The sequence below is a fragment of the Haliotis rufescens genome, unplaced genomic scaffold (genome assembly GCF_023055435.1).
Source record: "Haliotis rufescens isolate VD_foot unplaced genomic scaffold, xgHalRufe1.0.p SCAF_22, whole genome shotgun sequence".
NCBI lineage: Eukaryota > Metazoa > Mollusca > Gastropoda > Lepetellida > Haliotidae > Haliotis > Haliotis rufescens.
Genome location: NW_025963913.1, coordinates 12,861,127 through 12,868,034, shown reverse-complemented (window position 1 = coordinate 12,868,034; position 6,908 = coordinate 12,861,127).

Genomic DNA, 6,908 nt, shown 5'->3' with positions numbered 1-6,908 from the left:
GAGTGTATAGCCCCTGATGTAATATCAGTGATGTACACACACAATACCTCGGAGTGTATAGCTCCTGAAGTAATATCAGTGATGTACACACACACAATACCTGGGAGTGTACAGCACCTCAAGTAATATCAGTGATGTACACACACAATACCTGGGAGTGTATAGGTCCTGAAGCAATATCAGTGATGTATACACACAATACCTGGGAGTGTATAGGTCCTGAAGCAATATCAGTGATGTATACACACAATACCTCGGAGAGTATAGCTCCTGAAGTAATATCAGTGATGTACACACACACAATACCTGGGAGTGTATAGGTCCTGAAGTAATATCAGTGATGTACACACACAATACCTGGGACTATATAGCTCCTGATGTAATATCAGTGATGGACACACACAATACCTGGGAGTGTATAGCTCCTGAAGTAATATCAGTGATGTACACACACACAAAACCTGGGAGTGTATAGCTTCTGATGTAATATCAGTGATGTACACACACAATACCTGGGACTGTATAGCTCCTGAAGTAATATCAGTGATGTACACACACAATACCTGGGAGTGTATAGCCCCTGATGTAATATCAGTGATGTACACACACAATACCTCGGAGTGTATAGCTCCTGAAGTAATATCAGTGATGTACACACACACAATACCTGGGAGTGTACAGCACCTCAAGTAATATCAGTGATGTGTACACACAATACCTGGGAGTGTATAGGTCCTGAAGCAATATCAGTGATGTATACACACAATACCTCGGAGAGTATAGGTCCTGAAGTAATATCAGTGATGTACTCACACAATACCTGGGAGTGTATAGCTCCTGAAGCAATATCAGTGATGTACACACACAATACCTTGGAGTGTATAGGTCCTGAAGTAATATCAGTGATGTACTCACACAATACCTGGGAGTGTATAGGTCCTGAAGTAATATCAGTGATGTACACACACACAATACCTGGGAGTGTATAGGTCCTGAAGTAATATCAGTGATGTACACACACACAATACCTGGGAGTGTATAGGTCCTGAAGTAATATCAGTGATGTACACACACAATACCTGGGACTGTATAGCTCCTGAAGTAATATCAGTGATGTACACACACAATACCTGGGACTGTATAGCTCCTGAAGTAATATCAGTGATGTACACACACACAATACCTGGGAGTGTATAGCTCCTGAAGTAATATCAGTGATGTACACACACAATACCTGGGACTGTATAGCTCCTGAAGTAATATCAGTGATGTACACACACAATACCTGGGAGTGTATAGCTCCTGAAGTAATATCAGTGATGTACACACACAATACCTGGGAATGTATAGCTCCTGAAGTAATATCAGTGATGTACACTCACAATACCTGGGACTGTATAGCTCCTGAAGCAATATCAGTGATGTATACACACAATACCTCAGAGAGTATAGCTCCTGATGTAATATCAGTGATGTACACACACACAATACCTGGGAGTGTATAGGTCCTGAAGTAATATCAGTGATGTACACACACAATACCTGGGAATGTATAGGTCCTGAAGTAATATCAGTGATGGACACACACAATACCTGGGACTGTATAGCTCCTGAAGTAATATCAGTGATGTACACACACAATACCTGGGACTGTATAGCTCCTGAAGTAATATCAGTGATGTACACACACAATACCTGGGACTGTATAGCTCCTGAAGTAATATCAGTTATGTACACACACACAATACCTGGGAGTGTATAGCTCCTGATGTAATATCAGTGATGTACACACACAATACCTGGGACTGTATAGCTCCTGAAGTAATATCAGTGATGTACACACACAATACCTGGGAGTGTATAGATCCTGATGTAATATCAGTGATGTACACACACAATACCTCGGAGTGTATAGCTCCTGAAGTAATATCAGTGATGTACACACACACAATACCTGGGAGTGTACAGCACCTCAAGTAATATCAGTGATGTACACACACAATACCTGGGAGTGTATAGGTCCTGAAGCAATATCAGTGATGTATACACACAATACCTCGGAGAGTATAGCTCCTGAAGTAATATCAGTGATGTACACACACAGAATACCTGGGAGTGTATAGGTCCTGAAGTAATATCAGTGATGTACACACACAATACCTGGGACTGTATAGCTCCTGATGTAATATCAGTGATGGACACACACAATACCTGGGAGTGTATAGCTCCTGAAGTAATATCAGTGATGTACACACACACAAAACCTGGGAGTGTATAGCTTCTGATGTAATATCAGTGATGTACACACACAATACCTGGGAGTGTATAGCCCCTGATGTAATATCAGTGATGTACACACACAATACCTCGGAGTGTATAGCTCCTGAAGTAATATCAGTGATGTACACACACACAATACCTGGGAGTGTACAGCACCTCAAGTAATATCAGTGATGTACACACACAATACCTGGGAGTGTATAGGTCCTGAAGCAATATCAGTGATGTATACACACAATACCTCGGAGAGTATAGCTCCTGAAGTAATATCAGTGATGTACACACACAGTACCTTGGAGTGTATAGCTCCTGATGTAATATCAGTGATGTACACACACAATACCTGGGACTGTATAGCTCCTGAAGTAATATCAGTGATGTACACACACAATACCTGGGAGTGTATAGGTCCTGAAGCAATATCAGTGATGTATACACGCAATACCTCGGAGAGTATAGCTCCTGAAGTAATATCAGTGATGTACACACACAGTACCTGGGAGTGTATAGGTCCTGAAGTAATATCAGTGATGTACTCACACAATACCTTGGAGTGTATAGGTCCTGAAGTAATATCAGTGATGTACACACACACAATACCTGGGAGTGTATAGGTCCTGAAGTAATATCAGTGAGGTACACACACACAATACCTGGGAGTGTATAGGTCCTGAAGTAATATCAGTGATGTACACACACACAATACCTGGGAGTGTATAGGTCCTGAAGTAATATCAGTGATGTACACACACAATACCTGGAACTGTATAGCTCCTGAAGTAATATCAGTGATGTACACACACACAATACCTGGGAGTGTATAGCTCCTGATGTAATATCAGTGATGTACACACACAATACCTGGGACTGTATAGCTCCTGAAGTAATATCAGTGATGTACACACACAATACCTGGGAGTGTATAGGTCCTGAAGCAATATCAGTGATGTATACACACAATACCTGGGACTGTATAGCTCCTGAAGTAATATCAGTGATGTACACACACAGTACCTGGGAGTGTATAGGTCCTGAAGTAATATCAGTGATGTACTCACACGATACCTGGGAGTGTATAGGTCCTGAAGCAATATCAGTGATGTATACACACAATACCTCAGAGAGTATAGCTCCTGAAGTAATATCAGTGATGTACACACACAATACCTGGGAATGTATAGGTCCTGAAGTAATATCAGTGATGGACACACACAATACCTGGGAGTGTATAGCTCCTGATGTAATATCAGTGATGGACACACACAATACCTGGGAGTGTATAGGTCCTGAAGTAATATCAGTGATGTACACACACAATACCTGGGAGTGTATAGGTCCTGAAGTAATATCAGTGATGTACACACACAATACCTGGGAGTGTAAAGGTCTTTAAGTAATATCAGTGATGTACACACACAATACCTGGGATTGTATAGGTCCTGAAGTAATATCAGTGATGTACTCACACGATACCTGGGAGTGTATAGGTCCTGAAGTAATATCAGTGATGTACACACACACAATACCTGGGAGTGTATAGGTCCTGAAGTAATATCAGTGATGTACACACACAATACCTCGGAGTGTACAGATCCTGATGTAATATCAGTGATGTACACACACAATACCTCAGAGTGTATAGGTCCTGAAGTAATATCAGTGATGTACACACACACAATACCTGGGAGTGTACAGCACTTCAAGTAATATCAGTGATGTACACACACAATACCTGGGAGTGTATAGGTCCTGAAGCAAAATCAGTGATGTATACACACAATACCTCGGAGAGTATAGCTCCTAAAGTAATATCAGTGATGTACACACACAATACCTGGGAGTGTATAGCTCCTGAAGTAATATCAGTGATGTACACACACACAAAACCTGGGAGTGTATAGCTTCTGATGTAATATCAGTGATGTACACACACAATACCTGGGAGTGTATAGCTCCTGAAGTAATATCAGTGATGTACACACACAATACCTGGGAGTGTATAGCTCCTGATGTAATATCAGTGATGTACACACACAATACGTCGGAGTGTATAGCTCCTGAAGTAATATCAGTGATGTACACACACAATACCTGGGACTGTATAGCTCCTGAAGTAATATCAGTGATGTACACACACAATACCTGGGAGTGTATAGCTCCTGATGTAATATCAGTGATGTACACACACAATACCTCGGAGTGTATAGCTCCTGAAGTAATATCAGTGATGTACACACACAGTACCTCGGCGTGTATAGGTCCTGAAGTAATATCAGTGATGTACTCACACAATACCTGGGAGTGTATAGCTCCTGAAGCAATATCAGTGATGTACACACACAATACCTTGGAGTGTATAGGTCCTGAAGTAATATCAGTGATGTACTCACACAATACCTGGGAGTGTATAGGTCCTGAAGTAATATCAGTGATGTACACACACACAATACCTGGGAGTGTATAGGTCCTGAAGTAATATCAGTGATGTACACACACACAATACCTGGGAGTGTATAGGTCCTGAAGTAATATCAGTGATGTACACACACAATACCTGGGACTGTATAGCTCCTGAAGTAATATCAGTGATGTACACACACAATACCTGGGACTGTATAGCTCCTGAAGCAATATCAGTGATGTATACACACAATACCTCAGAGAGTATAGCTCCTGATGTAATATCAGTGATGTACACACACACAATACCTGGGAGTGTATAGGTCCTGAAGTAATATCAGTGATGTACACACACAATACCTTGGAATGTATAGGTCCTGAAGTAATATCAGTGATGGACACACACAATACCTGGGAGTGTATAGGTCCTGAAGCAATATCAGTGATGTATACACACAATACCTCGGAGAGTATAGCTCCTGAAGTAATATCAGTGATGTACACACACAGAATACCTGGGAGTGTATAGGTCCTGAAGTAATATCAGTGATGTACACACACAATACCTGGGACTGTATAGCTCCTGATGTAATATCAGTGATGGACACACACAATACCTGGGAGTGTATAGCTCCTGAAGTAATATCAGTGATGTACACACACACAAAACCTGGGAGTGTATAGCTTCTGATGTAATATCAGTGATGTACACACACAATACCTGGGAGTGTATAGCCCCTGATGTAATATCAGTGATGTACACACACAATACCTCGGAGTGTATAGCTCCTGAAGTAATATCAGTGATGTACACACACACAATACCTGGGAGTGTACAGCACCTCAAGTAATATCAGTGATGTACACACACAATACCTGGGAGTGTATAGGTCCTGAAGCAATATCAGTGATGTATACACACAATACCTCGGAGAGTATAGCTCCTGAAGTAATATCAGTGATGTACACACACAATACCTCGGAGAGTATAGCTCCTGAAGTAATATCAGTGATGTACACACACAGTACCTTGGAGTGTATAGCTCCTGATGTAATATCAGTGATGTACACACACAATACCTGGGACTGTATAGCTCCTGAAGTAATATCAGTGATGTACACACACAATACCTGGGAGTGTATAGGTCCTGAAGCAATATCAGTGATGTATACACGCAATACCTCGGAGAGTATAGCTCCTGAAGTAATATCAGTGATGTACACACACAGTACCTGGGAGTGTATAGGTCCTGAAGTAATATCAGTGATGTACTCACACAATACCTTGGAGTGTATAGGTCCTGAAGTAATATCAGTGATGTACACACACACAATACCTGGGAGTGTATAGGTCCTGAAGTAATATCAGTGAGGTACACACACACAATACCTGGGAGTGTATAGGTCCTGAAGTAATATCAGTGATGTACACACACACAATACCTGGGAGTGTATAGGTCCTGAAGTAATATCAGTGATGTACACACACAATACCTGGAACTGTATAGCTCCTGAAGTAATATCAGTGATGTACACACACACAATACCTGGGAGTGTATAGCTCCTGATGTAATATCAGTGATGTACACACACAATACCTGGGACTGTATAGCTCCTGAAGTAATATCAGTGATGTACACACACAATACCTGGGAGTGTATAGGTCCTGAAGCAATATCAGTGATGTATACACACAATACCTGGGACTGTATAGCTCCTGAAGTAATATCAGTGATGTACACACACAGTACCTGGGAGTGTATAGGTCCTGAAGTAATATCAGTGATGTACTCACACGATACCTGGGAGTGTATAGGTCCTGAAGCAATATCAGTGATGTATACACACAATACCTCAGAGAGTATAGCTCCTGAAGTAATATCAGTGATGTACACACACAATACCTGGGAATGTATAGGTCCTGAAGTAATATCAGTGATGGACACACACAATACCTGGGAGTGTATAGCTCCTGATGTAATATCAGTGATGGACACACACAATACCTGGGAGTGTATAGGTCCTGAAGTAATATCAGTGATGTACACACACAATACCTGGGAGTGTATAGGTCCTGAAGTAATATCAGTGATGTACACACACAATACCTGGGAGTGTAAAGGTCTTTAAGTAATATCAGTGATGTACACACACAATACCTGGGATTGTATAGGTCCTGAAGTAATATCAGTGATGTACTCACACGATACCTGGGAGTGTATAGGTCC